This window comes from Culex pipiens, chromosome 1, assembly GCF_016801865.2.
Source record: "Culex pipiens pallens isolate TS chromosome 1, TS_CPP_V2, whole genome shotgun sequence".
Lineage (NCBI taxonomy): Eukaryota > Metazoa > Arthropoda > Insecta > Diptera > Culicidae > Culex > Culex pipiens.
The window spans coordinates 25,564,629-25,587,939 of record NC_068937.1 but is presented as its reverse complement, the minus strand read 5'-3'; the positions used below and the strand labels follow the sequence as shown (position 1 = coordinate 25,587,939).

General features: G+C 38.1%; 1 protein-coding gene across 1 annotated transcript in view; it reads left to right on the top strand.

Annotated features, from left to right (window-relative positions):
* LOC120427221 (uncharacterized) overlaps positions 1-23,311 on the top strand; it is a 106,290-nt gene that overhangs the window by 6,000 nt on the left and 76,979 nt on the right. The gene's annotated exons all lie outside the window — the stretch shown is intronic.

Genomic DNA, 23,311 nt, shown 5'->3' with positions numbered 1-23,311 from the left:
GAACACCATCAACAAAAAACATCAAGCCACAGATGAAAGTCGATCGTGACGGGCCGCTAATCGTCGTGTCGGGCAGAAAAGAGCTTGACATTTAATCAACGTACATGAAGTACGTGTGACTCGATGCCGTGGATGATTTTCTGTTTTTAATTCGGTCATGCGCGGGGGGAGATTGCAGATCATCGCAGTCTCCGACAGCAAAAGATTTGCAACCTTCTCGTTTTTGTTACTCTCTGGATGCGCTGCACATCGTTGGTGATCTTTTGCGATTTGCGATGTGATTAGGTGATGGTAAAAGGGTAAACAGGGTTGAAAACCCCATTTTATAAATGTGAAAATTTTTACTATTTAGCACTGGTTCCAAAAGTAAAATTTTCGACACTGTTTAGGTTATATGACTTGACTTATAATTTTATTCAAAAATGTTTTTGTGTGGAATTGCAAAAAAAAACTGCAAAACTCGATTTTTTTCAGAATTTGTCGGATTTATTCTACTCGGTAGAGCCTCGTTGGGTTTTAGAGTGTTAAATATTCAGGAACACCAAAATAAAATAACCTGTTACAACCGAAAAAAGTCCTTTTTGAGGCCCCTATTTTGAGTACCTTTATCTCCAAAACGATTGCACATAGCAGGTCGCTTCTGGTTTCATTCGACAGGTAAAAACTAGGCCAGTGAATTTTCGCGATTTCACGGTAGTCGTGTAATCCGTGAAATTTGACCCTGGCCGAGAATAGAAATACCGTGAAATGCCTCGAAATTTCATATATTCAATTGATAAATTGCATCTCAGTGCATTTAAGCTTTATTTTTTTAAATTAAAGCATTTTACAAGTTTTCTAACAAGCATTTTAAAAGCAGTTTACAAATAAAAAATTGCATTGCAAATTACAATTAAATATTTTGAATCTAAATTATGTGTTTTAATCAAATTGATTAGTAAAATAATACATATATTTGTAAACCATTTTATAATGTATTACATTTTTTCTTGCATGTAAAAACAGCTTACAATGAAGTTTTACTTGAATTTTATTGAAATACTAAATTTTTTCTATTGTTGAAATTAAAGATAGCAAAAAACCCTTTCTTGCACTTAATTCAATGATTCTAATTATGATGAATTAGAGGTTCAGGACGTGCTTCGTTTTGGAGGTATTTAAGCCAATTAATTTTATAAAATCTCAATAAAAATAAGACAGCTGAATCATAAATTCTTGATTTTTTTATTAGGATCTCTATACAAATGTTGACGATGTATCCTTTTCACATCTTATGCCAATGTTTATTAGAGTAAGCGGGATACATGATGAATAATTTGTGTCAGGGGATTTTATTTTGTATCTAGAATACTGCTAACTTTTAAGACACTTTTCTGTTTATAATTATGCTAAAAGAATACATTTTTACGTTTATTTTGAGCAGTTCTTGGAGTACCGTGAAATTGCCGTGAAATTTCAATGTTTTGGCATGCCGCGTAATTTCGATTTTTTTTTTTGCCGTGAAAAATCACTAGCCCTAGTAATAACCTGAAATTTAAGCTCCAGAAAAAATAATTGGTCCATGGTGGCCACCGGTTCCGGTAACTTGGAACTTCCGGCAAACTTGATTTTTGCAATTTTTGACATAAAACCGTCACACGGACCAGTTTTTTGAGACGGAGTATTTTGCAAATCATTGCCGAAGGACACTACATACTACCCCTTGACTTTTTGGTATCGGTTCTGGCCAACGATGGCCAATCCGGAACCGGTTCCAGGGTACCGCCAAAACGGTTCCAATCATTGTCACGCTAGAAACCCATCTGAGATCATGCCGCTGTTTCTGACCCAACCTGGTCACTCCGGAACCGGTTACCGGTGGCCACTTGGTGACATAAGCTTGAAAATATTTGAAATGGCCTAAAGATCAAATTGCCTAAAGATGCAAATCTTGATTTTTTTGCCTTTGTGATTTTTCCAAAGTCTTCAGGCTGGAAAAGAATCTATTTAAAATTTGTGTCCCTCGGCCTTATTTTTAAAATATCAATGATCTTGATCTTTGAAAATATTTTCTGCCTTATGTTTGAATTCTTTTTCGTCCCCTGGTTTTTTTTTGAAAAAAATCTCTTTAAATCGAATTTGCAATCGAAAAGCGCTGTCCAAAAATTTAAAAAGGTGCACTGTTTTCAACTTTGAGTCACTTTTAGGTAAATTAAAAGTGTTATCAAGCTTTTACTAGTTACAATTAAAATATTTTTTTCGTGAAGATCACATTTTGGTTTGCTCATTGCCAATGTAAACATCGACCGTTGTGAGCAGATTTATCCCTTTGTTTACAAACTGATTGGCTGAGAAAAAGCCTTTTGGAATTCAAAAACAATTCCAGCAGAAAAGAAAGATTACACGAGATTACTTGCTAACTTGCCTATAAATTTCCCTGTTAATGTTATTAGGAGCTCCCTCCGTGTACGCACGAGAGCATGCAGCTAGTGCTCAGTGCTCCATCGTTTTTTCGATTTTTTTTCGCCGTAATTGATTGTGGTTACCCGCGAGTTTGCTTCTCCAGCATGCCAAAGGCCGGCCGTGGCCGTGGCAGTTCGAGTGCGGCCTCGAAAAACCCGCGAAGTTCGTCTACCGGCCGTGTGCAAAAAGGTAAACAAACCAACGCCGTGTCGACCGCCATCGCGCAGGGGAGCGTGAACGCAGAAGGCATCGACAAAAAGTTACTACATCCTGGATATGTCCCAAGATCACCAGTGCGAACCCGTTCCGGTACTTCTGGTGCCACGACCAGTGGCACATCAACATCCGCCAACATCCCCATCAGGAACGAGTTCCAGATGCTGAGCGACGACGAAGAAAATAACAACTCTGACGGTAGCAGCACTACCGACGACGACGACGACGATGATGGTCGTGCACGGAAAAAAGTGCCGACGTCAAAAAAGAACAACTCTCCAGCGGAACGTAGACCACCTCCAATTTTTGTTTTGGACACGTTAGCGGACGATGTTGACGAGTTGCTGGAAAGCCTCGGATATTGTCTGAAAATCAGTAAGTCGGCAGTGCAAGTGATCACACTGACCAAAAAGAATTTCGACCTGGTGTTTGAAGAATTGAAGCGTAGCAACTTCAACTTCTACACTTTCAACCCCGAGAAGCCCCCTGTTAAGGTCGTCTTGCAGGGTTATCAAGACCGTCCGATCTCCGACCTGAAGGGTCACCTTTCGGACGCCGGAATAAAACCGCGGGAGATTAAAGTGCTCTCGCGCAAGACAACGGTGACAGGTACACACACACTGTACCTGTTGTACTTCGACCGCGGCACCGTCAAGATCCAAGACCTGCGGCGGACTAAAACGTTGGACGGTTTTTGGGTAAACTGGCGGTTTTACACCAAGAACCCGACGGACGTAGCGCAATGCCACCGTTGCCAGAAATTCGGCCACGGCTCGCGGAACTGCAACCTCCGGCCCCGCTGCGTGAAGTGCGGTGAGTCACACCTCTCGGAGGCGTGCGCACTGCCACGAAAGGCGGACTTGGGGGACAAGGCAGAACAAACCAAGCCGCGCGTAAAGTGCGCGAACTGTGACGGCAACCATACCGGCAATTACCGCGGATGCGTTGCGCGCAAGGCCTACCTCGAGGAGCAGGAAAAGAGGAAGAAGAAAGCGTCCCACCCTCCTCAGCGAAGTACGAGCGCAGCCGTTCCTGCAGCTGGACTGCGTACGGTTCCAGCGGAAAACTCAGCGTTCCCTCCTGGTTGGGGGCGTTCGTTCGCCAGCGTGGTCGCTGCCGGTAGCGGCAGTACGGCCCAGCAAGAAGTCACCGGGGAAGATCTCTTCACCCTGCCGGAGTTCTTTGCTCTCGCGGGGGAGATGATGACGCGGTTTCGGAGCTGCCGCAACAAGGCGGAGCAATTTCTGGCCCTTGGGGAACTGATGATCAAGCACATCTACAAAGGATAAATTACCTGTGATCTAGATATAAGCTTTCTCTTCCTCTATCCCCTTTCCTTTGCAATTTCTGTAAGTTTTTTTTATAGTTTTTTCTTACTCTTGCTAGTGCCTTAGTTAAAGAAATAATTGTTCCTAAATGGATTATGATGCAACACACAGCTGTAAGGAACTCCAAAACTCTGTTATGCACTTCAAAATAACTCATTGTATCTTGATTATTCACCAATAAAACCGAATTGAAAAATTGAAATTAATGTTATTAGAATAAATTCTTAGCATTAAATTAATGCCCCAAGGTCATAACAAAATAATACATAAATCCTTCCCCCTTTAAGCCCCAACTCACCAAACACCATTACAAATCAATGAACTGGAGCGTTTGGCACGGTATGTCCACGCATTCTTTCTCCCCTGTTGATTCTGTGGACTGTGTGAACCGTTCACAAAATCTGTCTCTGCGGTTGATGCAACGCAGTAGGCCTGGCCCCTATAATGGAGATTCTCGGATGTACATCTACCACAAGTCCTTCCAGGATGCTTTCGTACTGGCAGCGCTTGTTTTAGATAGAAAATTATGTTTAAAGTTTGAACAAAAATCCTTTTTCCAACCCTGGAGGTGGCTTCACAGGGTGGTCACGGTGGTCACTTTATGGTTATCACAAACACCTTACATTTTATTGATACTATCCCAACCCAAAGCAAACATCATTTCGAGTGGAATCAAACATTAAAACGAACTTTATTACCCCCTCATGACATCTGCCGCTTCCCAGACCCCGTGAAGAAAGTTCAACTCCGCTCAATCGCGTACAGTCGAACGAGAACCTCAAAAGATGCTGCGCTGCTCCCAGTTCGCCTCAAGTATGGGGGAGTTCTGTTACGTCACGTGTCGCCGGTACACGTTCGATTGGATGGACCCGCTCGCTCTGCGTCGGATTGGACGTGGACGTCTTTCTAAGTGCACCCCAGTTGACGATGTGGTTATGCAAGCGAAATGGGTCCCCGCCAGATATTAACCCCACCACTCTATAGCTAAGAGAGCAAGATGTTCGCGGGGACGTCGTGCACGAAAAATGCTAAATTGGGTCTTTTGAATTTGGCGTGCCCCTTTTTTTGCATTTGTTACTGTTGGTTGGATTGGGGTTTGCTACCTTCAGGCGGGAAAAGGTTCCAAAAGCAAGCAAACAAGCCCCACAATTGACCCAAATTGGGGTTAAGGAGGTTCACTGAACTGTGCTTCTTGAGGGGGTGGGATTGGCTGATAATTGGATGAAATTGTATTATTTGATAGGGAGCGATTACTCAATTTGATGGTATTCATAGTAGAGCTTGTAATCTATATTTGGCTAAACAAATTTGAAAAGATTGACAATTTTGACAATTTTGAAACTTTTGACAATTTTGACAATTTCGACAATTTTGAAAATTTTGACAATTTTGACAATTTTGACAATTTTGACAATTTTGACAATTTTGACACTTTTGACAATTTTGACAATTTTGACAATTTTGACAATTTTGACAATTTTGACAATTTTGACAATTTTGACAATTTTGACAATTTTGACAATTTTGTCAATTTGACAATTTTGAAACTTTTGACAATTAACTTTGACAATTTTGACAATTTTGACAATTTTGACAATTTTGACAATTTTGACAATTTTGACAATTTTGACAATTTTGACAATTTTGACAATTTTGACAATTTTGACAATTTTGACAATTTTGACAATTTTGACAATTTTGACAATTTTGACAATTTTGACAATTTTGACAGTTTTGACAGTTTTGACAATTTTGACAATTTTGACAATTTTGACAATTTGACAATTTTGACAATTTTGACAATTTTGACAATTTTGACAATTTTGACAATTTTGACAATTTTGACAATTTTGACAATTTTGACAATTTTGACAATTTTGACAATTTTGACAATTATGACAATTTTGACAATTTTGACAATTTTGACAATTTTGACAATTTTGACAATTTTGACAATTTTGACAATTTTGACAATTTTGACAATTTTGACAATTTTGACAATTTTGACAATTTTGACAATTTTGACAATTTTGACAATTTTGACAATTTTGACAATTTTGACAATTTTGACAATTTTGACAATTTTAACCTTTGAGATTTGAATTCACAGTATGCAAAATAAATAACTCGAAACAATTTCAGTTTTCAATATCCACAAGAACTTGTAAATCTAGCTTAGTTGCACACGCCCAATCTAGTTTAATCCTCTTAAGGTTCTTGCTTCACGTGATGTGATCCGATGGCATGCGGTCAATCCGTTCCAATGAATGTTTGCATGGGTCAATCCCAACTCCAGTCCTCGCCAGTGATGTCAACCATCGCGGCGCTCATTTTTGGTTCGCGGCACATTTTTCGTTTGTGGTGCTTTTCAGTTACGGAATTCGACAAAATGGTGTTCCAAGCATTTGTAGAACTCACCAACAGCAACATTTCTTCAGAACATTGTATAGCTGTAAAATTCTTACGCAAAAAGTTACAAGAAGATTTCATACCTCAGGACCAATGGTTCGCGATGCTTTTGTTTGCCTAACGCATTTTTGGTTGTAACTTTTTTTGTATTCATCAAAAATTAACTCTATGTTCAGCAAAGTTGTACGATTTGGTGTGTTCTACAAGTCCTTCATACACAACTTTGTCAAATTCCGTAACTGAAAAGCACTACAAAAAAAAAATGTGCCGCGAACCAAAAATGAGCGTCGCGATGGTTGACATCACTGGTCCTCGCAGACTACTCCAATGAACTGTAAGAATTTCAGTTCAGGTATTGAGCTGTGGTGTTACACCTTCCGAAGCATTGAACTCCATCTACTGACTTTAAGCTGCTGGTTATTGTGGGTTTTTGAAGTTGTAGGGCTTCCCAGACAACCTTCACAACAAATTCCACAGCAAATAACTTAAAGGGTTGAAAACACGTGGAATGTGACAGTAAGTCGACACTGTCGTGCTATTTTGTCGCACGTGCATTTTGGTCGATTGAGTCAAAACGCCATTTTGTGCAGCTCACAATACTTCACAATGCTGAGATGGCGTAAGTGCGACAACTGGCCAAAGGGATTTCTGGTCAGAACGCGTTTGACACACGTTCATGCTCGACTACCGACGTAAACAATTGTAATTATAACTAGGGACTCCAGCAACCAAATTCAACCAAACTTCAGGACAATGTTCATAATGGTAAACCAAACAAAACGTGTTTGTTATTGTTTACATTACGTGTTCAAGGCCAAACATTAAAACGCATTTTGTCGAAACGTCAAAAATCGACGTGCGGCAAGATAGTACGACATCGTCAAAGTGAGGCTCGTCCAACTACCACTTGTTTGCGTCCAGAATGCTGGAGATATTCTTTAAAATGTTTGAAACGGCTTGACGTATTTGCTAGCTTTCAAATTTAGTTTAGACCCTTTTAAATTATTCGTTCAGAATAGTTAAGGCGGACCCCTCCCACAGTCACGAGTTCGAGTCAACACTTTTAAACTGTCATTTTCGCCTGTTCTGCTTCGCCGTGCAATTCATAACACAAAATACGACGCTAAACGAATTGAATCATTTGAAACTTCTCGCGACGGCCTGCTACGATGGGTGCGATAAACACGCAACTTCGTCACGAACGGCGTCGCGACGTCTCTCTGACACTTTGTGGTGGCTGCGTGCGTTGCATCTGAAAGTGATGATCATGGGAACAACCTGACAGGTACTTTTAACGCCGACTAGATTATGTTTTTTTTTTTTTTTTTTTTTTTTTTTTTTTTTTTTTTTTTTTTTTTTAATTTATATTTATTCAAATTTCTTTTCCATGTACATTCATTCAGTTAAAATATTATTGAGTGTCCAATCACAAACGATGACTTTTCACCTCAATTTTAAATACTAGCAACTTTCATTTATTCATGAAATATTGTAGCTTTCGCTATTCAGTGATTTCAAATGTAGGAGGTCCTACATGTACAAAAGGGAAAAGGGATACCTTAAAACTAACTTATAAACTATATAAAGAGCGGATCAATGCAGCTGAAGACTGCAATGATTTTTGTCGAAATGCATCAATTATCTTATTGGACATAACATCCAAAGTGTCAACTTCGGCTAATTGATGAAGTTCACTGGTGCTGAACCAGGGAGGAAGTTTCAGAATCATTTTCAGAATTTTGTTCTGAATCCTCTGAAGTTTTTTCTTCCTGGTTAAGCAACAGCTTGTCCAGATCGGCACAGCATAAAGCATGGCAGGTCTGAAAATTTGTTTATAAATTAACAGTTTATTCTTGAGACAAAGTCTAGAATTCCTGTTTATAAGTGGATACAAACATTTAATATATTTGTTACATTTAACCTGGATACTTTCAATGTGATCCTTGTAAGTAAGGTTTTTGTCAAAACCAAGTCCAAGATATTTCACTTGATCCTCCCACTTTAAATTTACCTCATTCATCTTTATAATGTGATGACTTTTTGGTTTAAGAAAATCAGCCCTTGGTTTGTGAGGGAAAATAATAAGTTGAGTTTTTGCAGCATTTGGAGTAATTTTCCATTCTTTCAAATAAGAATTGAAAATATCCAAGCTTTTTTGTAATCTTCTTGTGATGACACGAAGGCTTCTGCCTTTGGCGGAGATGCTTGTGTCATCAGCAAAAAGTGATTTCTGACATCCTGGGGGCAAATCAGGCAAGTCAGAAGTAAAAATATTGTATAAAATTGGACCCAAAATGCTTCCTTGAGGGACGCCAGCACGTACAGGTAGTTGATCAGATTTGCTATTCTGATAACATACCTGCAGAGTACGATCCGTCAAATAATTTTGAATAATTTTCACGATATAAATCGGAAAATTAAACCTTTTCAATTTCGCAATCAAACCTTTATGCCAAACACTGTCAAATGCTTTTTCTATGTCTAGAAGAGCAGCGCCAGTAGAATAGCCCTCAGATTTGTTGCTTCGAATTAAATTTGAAACTCTCAACAACTGATGAGTAGTTGAATGCCCAAGGCGAAATCCAAACTGCTCATCAGCGAAAATTGAATTTTCATTAATGTGCGTCATCATTCTATTAAGAATTATTCTTTCGAATAATTTACTAATAGATGAAAGCAAACTAATGGGCCGATAGCTTGAGGCTTCGGCAGGATTTTTATCCGGTTTCAAAATCGGAATTACTTTGGCATTTTTCCAACTACTGGGAAAATATGCCAAATCAAAACATTTGTTGAAAATTTTGACCAAGCAACTTAAAGTTGCTTCTGGTAATTTTTTAATTAAAATGTAAAAAATGCCATCCTCACCAGGGGCTTTCATATTTTTAAATTTTTTGATAATAGGTTTTATTTCATTCAGATCCGTATTAAAAACTTCATCTGATGAAAATTCTTGTTCAACAATATTCTGAAATTCTATTGAAATTTGATTTTCAATAGGACTCAAAACATTCAAGTTGAAATTATGAGCACTCTCAAACTGCTGAGCAAGTTTTTGAGCTTTTTCCCCATTAGTTAATAGAATATTATCACCATCTTTTAAAGAAGGGATGGGTTTTTGAAGTTTCTTAAGAACCTTTGAAAGTTTCCAAAAAGGTTTGGAATAAGGTTTAATTTGTTCGACATCTCTTGCGAACTTTTCATTTCGCAGGAGAGTGAATCTGTGGTCAATAACCTTTTGCAAATCTTTTTGAATTCGCTTCAGTGCAGGATCACGAGAACGTTGATACTGTCTTCGGCGAACATTTTTCAGACGAATCAAAAGCTGAAGATCGTCATCAATAATGGGAGAATCAAATTTGACTTGGACTTTTGGAATAGCAATATTCCTAGCATCCAAAATTGCATTAGTTAAAGATTCCAAGGCTGAATCAATATCAGCTTTGGTTTCTAAAACAAAATCATGATTTAAATTATTCTCAATATGATGCTGATACCTGTCCCAATTAGCTTTGTGGTAATTAAACACAGAACTATTGGGTCTGGTAACTGCTTCATGAGAAAGTGAAAAAGTTACTGGAAGGTGATCAGAATCAAAATCAGCATGAGTCACTAAAGGACCACAATACTGACTTTGATTTGTCAAAACCAAATCAATTGTTGATGGATTTCTAACAGAAGAAAAGCAAGTTGGCCCATTCGGGTTTAAAACCGAATAAAGACCAGAAGTGCAATCTCTGAACAGAATTTTACCATTGGAATTTACTTTTGAATTATTCCAAGATTGGTGTTTGGCATTAAAATCACCGATGATCAAAAATCGAGATCTATGCCGAGTAAGTTTATTCAAATCCCCTTTGAAATAATTTCTATTTTCCCCAGTGCATTGGAATGGCAAATATGCAGCTGCAATCATAATTTTCCCAAAAGAAGTTTCAAGTTCAATGCCCAAACTTTCAATAACTTTTAACTTAAAGTCGCGTAACGTGCTATAAGTCATACTACGGTGGATAACTATTGCAACTCCACCGCCATTTCGATTCATTCGGTTATTAGTTATAACTTTATAATCTGGATCACTTTTCAAATAAGTGCCAGTTTTTAAAAATGTTTCGGTTATAACAGCAACATGCACGTTATGAACTCGTAAAAAGTTGAAAAATTCATTTTCTTTCGCTTTTAAAGAGCGAGCATTAAAATTCATAATATTGATGGAATTACTTAGATCCATGATTAAACTTCAGGGTAAGAACAACATCATTCGCAAATTTTAATCCAATCTGGATAGCTTCCATCATGGATGTAGCATTACTCATTGTTTGAATCAAACCAAACAGTGAGTTTTGCAAAAAAGTCATTTTTTCAAACGTAACATCGCCGAGATCAGGAGATCCCAAAGCGTTGCCAGCAGAAAAATTTTCAAATGAGATTTGAGGTACCTGCCCAATTTCAGAAAGATTGGTAGAGGATTTATAATTCGTGGATGAACCCGAACCCGAAACGACGTTAGCATAAGAAATGCCATTGTTGTTACCTAACTTTTCCACGGTAGGGGTATTTCTAGAATTGTTCGAGTGAGACAGCACGAACGTTTGATTTAAAGATGCAGGTACAACCTGACTTTGAGAAAATTTCGGTTTGGATTTCGGCTGATGCTTAGCACGAGAATCCAAAACCTTTTTTCTGATGGGGCAATCCCAAAAATTTGATTTGTGATTTCCACCACAATTTGCACATTTAAATTGGGTGACTTCTTTCACGGGACAATTGTCCTTGTCGTGAGAAGAATCCCCGCAAACCATGCATTTTGGAACCATGGCGCAATGATCAGTACCGTGACCGAATGCCTGGCAACGCCGGCACTGGGTCAGATTCTGGCCATTACCGCCATGTTTCTTAAAATGCTCCCACTTTACCCGTACATGGAACAAAAACTGAACTTTGTCCAAAAGTTTCAAATTGTTGATTTCATTTCTGTTGAAATGAATCAGATAAAATTGTGAAGTCAAACCAAAGCGAGAAATATTCCCGTTTGATTTTTTCTTCATCGGTATTACTTGGGATGGGGCAAAGCCAAGCAACACCTTAAGTTCGTTTTTGATCTCATCCACCGACAAGTCGTTGGAGAGACCTTTCAAGACCGCCTTGAATGGACGAGCATTCTTGGTCTCATACGTGTAAAAATTGTGTTTGTGGTTTTTCAAATAACCAACAAAAGTTTGGTGATCTTGTAAAGATTCCGTCAACAAGCGACATTCTCCTCTTCGACCAAGCTGGAACGAAACTTTCAAATTGCAAGTTTCCTTGCAATTCTTCAGTTGCGTTCGAAAGCTGGCCAAATCGGAGACGGAAGTCACAACAATTGGTGGAGCCTTTACTCGTTTCTCGACGGCAGAAGGCTCAGTACGAGGAGAAGGTTCCTTGTCATCAGTTTCGGATAAAACACCGAAACTGTTTGTCAATGGAATTGGAGGATTGACCTCACATTCAGAATCAGAATCAGACCTCAGAAGAGGCTGTTTTCTTTTTCTGTTTCCGTTAGCCGATTTAGCGTTCAAACGCTTCACCGACGTAACGACCAAATCTTCAGAAGATTTGCGTTTACCTTTGTTTTGACGCATTTTGCAAGCAAAGTTCTCTTAAAAAGATGTCTTCGTTTGTAAAATACAACAAAATTTCAGGTGGGGTTAGTCTTGAAAAGACTGTTTAGAATTTTGGAAAATAACTCAGGTAGTCTTTAAAAAGACTGTGAATTTTGTTTTGAAATAACTCTGAGCTTAGGTAGTAAAAAATACCGCAGCTCTAGTGTCCGTTCACCACGAAGGTTCGCAAGACACTGACTAGATTATGTTTATAACTCAAACGAAGGTGTTGTTGTTTTTCATCTTCTAGACATCTTTTTCATGTTGGTTTGCAGCGAATTTTCTTTGCTTAGATGATCAGATTATCAGCTTGACAGACAAGATGACAACGAATGACAGTAGCTCGTTCGAAGCAAAATGTCATAGAGTTTTATTTAGGTGTATGGGCGTCAGTCACATTTAAGTAATTTTAAGCAAACAATTCAAGTTATCTTAAAATTTATTAAACTTATTGATATTATTGAAATTATTAACGGATGTTCATGTTATTCTCTTGAATTTGAAATTGTAACTTGTAAACATTTAAAAATGCACTATTTCCTACCAGTAAAAAGTGACTTTCCCCGACCATTTATCTGCTTCAAGCCTGTCCAAATGAACCGGAATGTGTCGCAGTGCAGAGTTTTTCCCTCCAACACATTTCCCTATCCAAACTAGTTTCGTTCAGTTTGATCGAAAGCATAAAATAAAATCAATTTGCCGCTGCCGCTGCACGTAGCATTAAAAAAACCCCATCGCCAACATTCATTATCAGTAGCTGGCAGAAGGTAGCAGCAGCAAGCAAAAAAATCAGAACAATCCGCATAAAGTCGTAATTAGTGATAATAACCATTACACCCCTTCAGGGCAAATATAAAGTAATAACCGATTTCCAACCTGCACCCCTCCCTGCTATGTGGGAAAAGAGCAAAGTGTGGAAACGTTTGATTCGCGACCCGCAGCCTCAGCATACCATTTCTTACAACCCTGCCATGTCTACTCTCTGTGGTGGTGGTTTCGCATATCTTCTGGCTTAAATCTTCACGGGGCGGCGGCGTTCCCCTTCTTTTTTGCCCTGCGGGCAGAGTCTCTCTAACACAAATTCTTGGCCGTCATCGCGGCAAACATCCATTGCTTGGAAAGCGTTATAAATAGCAGCAGGTTACATAGTTACACTTTGATCTCATCCCAGGTAAACGAAAAATCGAAGCTTGTTGTGCTTGCTGGGTTAAAATTTACTCAAATAGAGGTTAAAAATTTAAATTTAATTTTTGTAAATCGTAGTTTTTTTTTCTAAACGTTACAAAGCAAGTCTAAAAACCATGAGATTTTTCGAGGAAAAAATGTTTTTGGATTTTTTTAAAAGTCATTTTGTTCTATTATTTTTCCTTATGAACTACATGCAATTTCAGCACTCATTCGTGAAAAAAGACTTTCACATAATTTTAACTATTGTTCAGAACTTATCATAAAAAAACGACGTTGATTCAATTCTAGTTAGTCTGGTACAAATTTTATTTAGAGTTTTTGTCATCCCATACTTGCATCGGCCTTATTTTAAAAAAGAATGACTAATATTCTTAATTTTCGCAAAAATGCGATTAAAAAAATATCCCTTCGACTTTTCTCCTTTTGTTTTAGGCTGGTACAAATTTTATGTAAAGTTTTTGTCTTCCCCCCTCCAAAATTGGCCCATAAAATCACTTTTTGCATTCAAATGTTGCGACTACGGCTTGTTATTTAAATTTTTATATTTTTTTATTTTTTTGCCCTACCTTTGACCCCGGCCAGAGCCGAGAGACACAAACTTTGAAAAATATTTGCAATTTTCTTAATTTTCGCAGAAATATGATATAGAAAAAATATCCCTTCGATTTTCCTCCTTTTGTTTTAGTTGAAAAAAACGGACGTTTTTATTTTTAAAAGTTTCGTAAAAAAAACACTCAAATTTCTTTGGATGCAAAATTTAAAGTGCATCATTTTCAAGTTATTAAATTTTTAAGGCTAAATTTTCTCATCTTAAAACACGCTTAGCATTTTTTTTAAATTTTTTCACCTCTTTGATTTAACCAAGAATGAAAAAAAACACGTCTAACATTTCAAAAGGCTTCAAAAACTCTTTTTTGAAATTTTAGTCTCAACTTTAAATTTAAAAAAAAACATAAAGAGAAGTGATAATTTCAAAAAGTTTCCAAAATATCGTCCATTAAAAAATTAAGGCTAGTTTGGTAGCATTTTGAAGTATGCTATGTTACTTTAAAATATTAATTAAAAAATCGACGACAAAAAACAACATTTTTAAAGCAAAAAAAAAAACGAAAAAAAAACAAAATCGAAAAAAATATTTTGTCAACTTTAAAAAATCTGTCATGCACTAAGCTCAAAATTCGGCCATTTTCGGTTTATTAAAAAAAATCAGGGGGGGGGGGGAAAGTTTGTCAGATTCGAGTTGCAATACAGTACTTGTTTGGTAACTTTTAAGCTAGACGCTCGATAACTGGACCGTAGCCCAGTTAAAAACAAGACAAACGTCAAAAAACCAAAACAAACCGAAATGACCAAGGGGTTGATGGATGCAAAAATCATATTCAAATTTTTTTTAGAACTTTTATTGAATTGCAAATAACAATTAAAGAAATATGAAAAGTAATCATTATAAAAAATGAAAACCACTATTTTCATATTTCATCAAAAAAAAAATATTATGCATTTAAGTGAGATCCGGATATATGTGAAAACACATTTTTATACATAACTTTTGAACTACTTATCGAAACTTCAATCTGTATAAAACTCGATCTATGGGACCCTAAACCAAGTCGAATGCAACAGGTTCGGGTCAAATCGGTTTAGCCAGTCCCGAGAAACATGAGATAGTTAGTTGGTCACATACATACATACACACACACATACACACAGACATTTGTTCAGTTTTCGATTCTGAGTCGATATGTATACATGAAGGTGAGTCTACGACGTTTTTATACAAAGTTCATTTTTAGAGTAGGATTATAGCCTTACCTCAGTGAGGAAGGCAAAACAACTAATATTTGGCCTAATGAAAAACAACGCATGAAAATGTGTTTTAAGCTGATTTTAGTTGACACACTTCCAATATTTGTCAAAGACCTAATCTTTTAAAAATAAGATCGATACTTTTGTTCTCACTTATTATGAAATGTGTTAAAACTCTTTTTTTTTATTTTATTATGCAAGTTGAATGTTATTGCGATAAACAAAATATTCATAAAGGTTATTTTAAACTCGGTAAAAGCGTAATTTTTCTAGAAATATTTGTTATCATTTTGTTAAGCTGAATCTATTTTCTTATTCTATCTTAAGTGACAATGAATTCAACAAAAAATGAAGAAAATCAGCATTCAACAAAATCATTCTCTCATTCTCCATTCATTTTTCTAAGAGTAACCGGCGAGAGAAATTGAGAGAAAATTTTAAAACAAGTTTGCGGTAGGTTTTCAAGCTTTTCATCTTTTTGTCGATCCAGTCCCTTGGCTTGGGGAGCATAAACTGGATTGGAAAACTTGCTCTCTTACTCTTTTTATTTGAGCACTGCGCAGACCTATGCTGTATTTTGTCAGTCTTTATTTTGTCGAATTTGAGAGTTCAGAATAAAACAATAAAAATGTTAGGACCTCAATATTTATCTATACTTCAATTATAAGTTAAGACTTTACTAAACGAAAACAATCTTGCCATCAAAATCACATAAAACAAGTTTTAAAATTACTGCTAACTTCAATCAGGACAACAAACATAGTCCATTCTCCCGTCCCACCACAAAAACAATCTCAGTTGACACACCGCAGAGAGTCCTTGAAGGGAGGCTGCCTCTCCCTTCTAAAAGTGGATGTGATCTCAGTAGCCTCTGGTTAGGTTGACACAATCCGCTCACCAGAGCACAACATAAATCTACACACAAACGTGCCAACCAACGGAACTGCCTACTGAGACTGTACTCTTTGAGCAGGGCGATGAGGAACGGTACTCTTCCACACCACCACCAACACCACACCCTCCAAGTGCAAGAAGGTTGAAAACTTGATTCTGGCCCTGCGTTGATGCTGTTGGTGACAAGGCGGGAGAAGGTGGGCACAACAGCTTTTTCAAACTTGTTTCATGCAATCTTCAGTGCATGCATGCACGGCTCTTTCCTTGATTTATTTATGTGTGCAGCGAAAAGTGCTTCCCCCCCATTTGATTCGATTCGGGGAGAAGGAAATCAGTTTGAGTGTTGGAAATTGTAAATTACATAAGGTTCATAGGTAAAATTGCATTATTGAGCAAAAGTTTTAATTGACCTGAGAATGAGAATTCTAAAATTGTAAATATTTACGAGATTTCCTGGTTGCTAGGTAAATTTCAATAATTTTCGCCTGTCAACCTTGTTGTTATATGAAAACTGAGCACATACACTCGCAGAAAAAATAGGTAATCTTAATTTTTTTCTTTTTAACACTTTTAGAATATAATTAGGGTAACAAAAAACCAAACTTTATCCTTAAAATCCAGATTGTTTTCCAAAACACGGCCATTTAAACATTTTCCAATTGATAGAAAAGTTGGGGCTTGTCAAAAACGTGTTTTGTGAAAAAAACTCATCTCTTCAGCATTTTTTTAATTTTTGTTTCTATTTTTTCCCGTGCCATTTAATGCTACTTTTTTCTAAGACTTCTCTTGTTTTATTTTTTCAATATATTTTTTTATATAGATTTATATTGTTCTTCATTTAGAAATCTTTTTTTGTTGTACAACATCCAGTTCTAATATTTTGCGAATTGGAAAAATCTTTGAGCCAATTTTTCATTATTTTGCCTGTTTCTAACAAGATGATCAAATATTGAAATAATAAACATTCAAGTTGAAAAATTGCGTAAAAAGTTGGGCCCAGCAAAATACTTTTTCACAAGAAAACATCGGCATAAAACTAGTCAAATTTTCAATCCCATGATTTTCAAAAAAAAATGAGTGTTCTCCTTCCCAATTAATTTCAATAATTTAAATATTTTGTACAAACATTAAAACAATTAAACAAAAAGGTTTTTTTTTATTGTTAAAGAGTTCAATTAATTAAATATAACTAAATTAAAAAAGCAATGCATTGCATGAATTTAAACGAAATTATATTATTCAACATTGAACTAATAAATAATCGAAACTCTGGAAAATCAATGTGTGCTTCAGTTTAACAGCACTTTTTATGGTAGAAATAATAATAATAATAATAATCGATTTCAAAGCCGCGTACGACTCGGTCGATCGCGAAGAGCTATGGAAGATCATGTACGAGAACGGCTTTCCCGGGAAGCTGATCAGAATGGTGAAATCGACGATGGACGGGGCTCGGTGCAGCGTGAAGATTTCGGGAGCGATGTCCGACCCGATCGAATCGCGCAAGGGACTGCGACAAGGCGACGGTATCTCCGGCCTCTGTTACAACATTGGGCTTGAAGGTGTCATGAGGCGAGCGGGCTTCAACATGCGGGGCACGATTATCAACCGGTCCAGCCAGTTCATCTGCTATGCCGACGACATGGACATTGTCGGCAGAACGTTCGAGGATGTGGCCAGGCGGTACACTGAATTGAAGCGGGAAGCGGATAAGGTTGGATTGAAGGTGAATGTTGCGAAAACGAAGTATCTGCTGGCAGGAGGAACCGAGTCCCTTAGGGCTCGCATAGGACCGAGCGTGACGATCGACGGCGACGAGTTCGAGGTTGTGGAGGAGTTTGTGTACCTCGGATCGTTGGTTACGTCGGACAACAACTGCAGCAGAGAAATTCGGAGGCGCATCATCACCGGTAGTCGTGCCTACTACGGACTCCACAAGACCTTACGGTCTGGTCACCTTTCCCGGCGTACAAAGTGTACCATGTACGAAACGCTGATAAGACCCGTCGTCCTCTACGGGCACGAGACGTGGACGATGCTCGAGGAGGACCTGCAAGCGCTTGAAGTTTTCGAGCGACGAGTGCTTAGGACGATCTTTGGCGGTGTGCGTGAGAACACTGTATGGAGGAGAAGGATGAACCACGAGCTGGCGCAACTCTACGGCAAGCCAAGTATTCGGAAGGTCGTCAAAGCTGGCCGAATCAGGTGGGCCGGACACGTCGCAAGAATGCCGGACGCGCTGGATGCGCGCCAACCGAACCAGACAATCAATCCGGTGAAGTTGGTGTTCAATTCGGAGCCGGTTGGAACGCGGCGGAGGGGGGCGCAGCGTGCAAGGTGGTTGAACCAGGTGGAGGAAGATCTGGAAAGTGTGGGAGTTTCGCAGCGGAATTGGAGAGTAGCAGCCCAGGACCGAGTCCAGTGGCAGCGCATCTGGAGACAGCTCATGACCCGGAGGTTGTACGAGCAGTAAAAGTAAAGTAAAAAGTAAGTAATAATAATAATAAAGAATTTAAGATATTTTTAAAAGGCGTAATATTGATTGTTTGGCCCTTCAAAAATTCAAGGTTTGATTTTCAAAATATTGTTTTCGAAAAGATAATACAATTCCACAAATGTTTTTCTTTTCTAAACTTAAAGTTGGTCCATTAGTGGGATGTTTGGATGATACTTAAAAAACTTCAATTTTCTTGTTTTTTTATTCGCTGTATTGCAGCAACTAGAGGAACAGTCTTTAATATCTGTTATGAAATTTTATTGGAAATTTTCTGAACTCTTTGAAAAAAGTATATTCAGGAATGGTCAATCATGGACACTTTCAAAAAACTAAAACAGGAATTTTTCATCAAAATCAGTAAAAGCATCGTTTAAAATTCAAAAATTGAAAAGCACGGATTTTAAAAAAAATATTTTTTTGTACAAAAATGATAAATCATAAATGGACAATTAATATTTTTCCAGTGCACCTATTTTTTCTGAACAGCCCAATACCTTAAACTTTGCCAAAGACACCAAATCGATTAGAAAATTCCTCCAAAAATTACAGATTTTCGAATATTTACCATTTTTGTATGGATTTAAAAGTTTTAAATCCCTTTTGAGTAGTTTAGGGGTCATATTCAAGCTCAATAATCAAAAATAAGACATTGATTTTTTTGTGCTTCGATTAACCGAACTTTTGATTATCCGAAGTGAAACTTTGCATAGGCCTTCGGATAATCGAGAGTCTGGACTGTACTAGAAGTTTAACCCTCTACAGCACAATTTTTTTTCGAAATTTTTTATTTTTCCCGTGCAACATTTTTTCTACGAAAAACTTCACTTCTCTTGTTTTTGCCTTCCTCACTGAGGTAAGGCTATAATCCTGCTCTAAAAATGAACTTTGTATTAAAACGTCGTAGACCCGCCTTCATGTATACATATCGACTCAGAATCGACTGAACAAATGTCTGTGTGTATGTGTGTGTGTATGTATGTATGTGACCAACAAACTAGCTCATGTTTCTCGGCATTGGCTGAACCGATTTGACCCGAACCTGTTGCAATCGACTTGGTTTAGGGTTCGATAAGTAGTTCAAAAGTTATGTATAAAAATGTGTTTTCACATATATCGGGATTCAACTTAAATGTATGTAAACTATGTCCGGATCCACCATCCGACCCATCATTGGTTAGGTTATCAAAAGACCTTTCCAACGAGTCCAAACATTGAAGATCTGGCAACCCTGTCTCGAGATATGTACACTTAAGTGGTATTTATGTACTTTTTTGAAGCCGGATCTCAATTAAATGTATTCAAACGATGTCCGGATCCACCATCCGACACATCATTGGTTAGGTTATCAAAAGACCTTTCCAACGAGTTTAAAACCTTGAAGATCTGGCAACCCTGTCTCGAGATAAGTCCACTTAAGTGATATTGATGTACTTTTTTATTCCGGATCTAAAAAATAGATGAAATTTTTGTACAATTCCATCATATCAGCCATTGTTGATAATAAGTGAGGAAGGCTCCAACCACATAGGTGGATTTAATTAGTTTTTCTTGTTTTATTTTTAGTGTTTTAATTTTCATTTATCTTGTTTAGTTTATGTTTGTTTTTGGTGGTATTTGGCCTTTTCTAACACCTCCTATTATTACATTTCGCCTATCTAATTTTTCATGTTTTTACAGTCACTTTTTAATTTTTAAACATGATTTTTACATTTTCTTCTATAGAATGGCACCATCATCATTTAAATTGTCAAAAAATGCGTAGAGGCATAGTCTGGGACACTACAAAAATTACTCTCTAATTCATAGTTTTGAAATTATTTATCATCAAACTTTAAAAATCGTTTTTCTCGAATAGTACTAAATGGTCGTTGTCACAAGATAGCACACAACAGACGAAATGTCAATAAGAAACACAGCTTCAGTTGGCCTCTAAAAAAATTACATTTTTAAAACCATTGGCAAAGTCACATAAAACAAGTAAAACTTCCAACCCTAAAATTATCTTAAATTTTAAGAGTTCTTCTTTCCAATGCATTTTAAAGATCAAAAATTGGCTGAAAATGGATTTTTGGCAATCTTTCAGAGCGAAGTCCGTCTAAAGGCGTGGTTAGGTTGTAGAGGGTTAAGAATGTTAAATTCCACGACCGTCAAACGTCAGGAACGATTAAGAATACATAGGTTATGTTTTCAAATTTAATTTAACTCCAGTGCTTCCTTCGACCTATTATTGCTGAACATAGATTTATTCAATTATTTGTAATGCTCTCTGAGAAGAATTAAGCAAATCCCGTAGGTTTCAATTCTTCATAAATAAGAGATATCCGGCAATTATGCACATTAACTGAAGGTGCTTCAAATTTCAAAAACCTGAATATTTCACTTCACGTTCAAACCAGACAATCAATTTGATGTACCTACGAACCTTACACGCTGCCCTTCGCGCCCTCAACATACCGGGCCCAAAAAAGTCCGGGAATGTCTGGAACCTGTTCTTTCGCTTTTGTTTTATGCTTTCCACGAATTTCTCTCATTTTCCTCCCTCTCTCCCTCTGACTTACACACACTAGCTCACAATCCGCTCAAAACCCCAAACGACCTCCAACATTCTCTTTTCTCTCGCGTTCGAAGTTGCTTGTTTATCATACTCTCTCTCTCCTCACCAACTTGAAGCCCCATTCTCTTTTCCATTTTGCTAGGTTTGTGGGTTTTGGGCTTCTTGCCGGCTTCGCTCTCTCTCTCTCTCCCCCCTAGATGGTCATATTTTCCTCTCTCACGTTTTTTTTTTTCTTTCTGTGGAGCACTTGGCGTTGGTGCAGCAGGCTGTGACTTGACGACGAACCCGCGCTTGGAGCCTCGTCAGTCTGGCAGTTTGCTTTCCGTCGGAACGTTCTACGGAGTTCGGCGCGGTTTCGGGGTGTGAGAGCTAGGAGAGAGGGAGAGAGGGCAACTTGGAAAAAGTCAACAAACGACACGCGACGGCCAAGAATTCCGCCGAGATTGATTAGATCATCGATCAAGCGTTTCAAGCGATGCTTGACTGATCCTCCTGGTCCCAGAAGAGAATGTTGACCTTTCTCGGGCGAGTAGATTCCGGCAAGTGTGCAGTGAAGACAGCTGATCCCGTTGAAGTCTCCGCTCTGCAGCATCCAGCGCCTTGGGGTTCTTCTCGGTGAAGTTCAACGAAGGTACGCTACTCGTGAAGGAAAAAAAAAGCGAAAGGGAGAGTCCTTCAAAGTCCACTCAAATCGATCGTAAACGTGAGTGATTCCGTTGGAAGAACAAGCGACGAACCCGACAGAGTCTCGCTCGCACAAAAAAAGTGACTGGAAGCGGCGAACCCCAAGATTAAGGTGAAGAGAATCAAGTCAAGTGTCGTTGAAGTCGCGCAACGGAAGCGTGTCAAGGGAGTGGAATGTCAGGTGTGGTGTGGTGCAAGTTCAATGTGTGTTTAGGGTGAGGTGAAGTCATAGGCCGCTACCAATTCTGCAAAGTTGACCAAGACCGCGTGAGTCCAGCAACGTCGGAGGACATGGACGAAATTTAAATTAAGGGGAGTCCGCAAGAATTGAGTTGAGTCGGATCAAAAAAGGGAAAAAGGTTTCTTGTGAGCAGAATTTAAAAATTTGTGCTGGGTGAACCGAGTGAAGTTGAAGTTTTCAAAGAGGAATAAGCGTTAGAAGTGATTGGAAAGGAGGGATCCCACCTCCTGCTGGTGTTGCAACAGGTTGTGGTTTTGAGGTTGGCGACGAGGGAGCGCTGAAAAAAAAATTAGGACGTGATTGGAGTTGCTAAACACAAGGGTCCGGCATCGTGACGCGAATTTGAAGGTAACGTCTTGGAAGCATAATATCAAATATGAATGGGTTTTGAAATGCTTGTTTTTTGTTGAATGGAATTGATATTCAATACGAATCGAATCACTCTTTATATGCAACAATTCTATATGTTCAATATCCTGGTCGAAATATTTAAAAATAGTTTCCTGTTTTCTCGACTCTAACAAAACATTAGTAATTGAATTTCGTTGAGTGTAGCTAGTTAATGTTTAAAAAAAAATACAAATTTCGAAAAAAGATTTTTTGGATTATTCAACTCAAGCATGAATATCTGAAGAATTGTCATAAACTAACTAAACACTTGATGTTTAATTTCGTCCCTAATTAGCCTATCTCTGTTTACCACTTTTTGCGGTAATCAAAATCCCTCATAAACTGGCCAAATCGCATTACGCAAAACCTACCTCTCCACTGCCCCAACTATAACCACACAATTTAAAGCCTCCCCCTGGTCGGAGAACCCACCAAAATATTCCATTCTTTTTTTTAGTCGTATTTTTTGTGACCCAATCAAAACGTCGTTAGGCTCAACCAACCAACCCACTCAGAGTGCCTCTCGGTTCAAGTATCCTCCTCACACACGAGCGCAAAGGCCAATGGACCGCGCGGTCAGCCTGCGTAGCTTCTTGGGGTCCTCAAGTTGTTGGTCAGTTAATAAAGAGAGAAAAAATGCTCATGCCCTGACCAAGCAGCACTCACTTCTAATCGCACACACATGTTGTCGTTGCCGTTGCTTGACGCATTTTTCGGTTGAATTGGGAAGTATTTTGATTATTGACATCCGATTTATTCGGAGATTTTTTTTTAAGAAGTTTTAAATGTGTATGAATTTAAAAAAAATATTAAAGACCACAAAAATACTAGAGTTCTAGCAACCCTGTCACAAATGTTGAGCACTTCACTCAAGTTCAAATAATCTTTTGAGGTGTCGTAAATCACGATGAAAATGACTTCTGAAACCACCTTTCTATCTATCATTGGAAAGGTATTTGAAAGTCCTTTCCGAAGAATTATTATCTGTAGTGTTCTGGCAACACTGGCTTATGATATCGT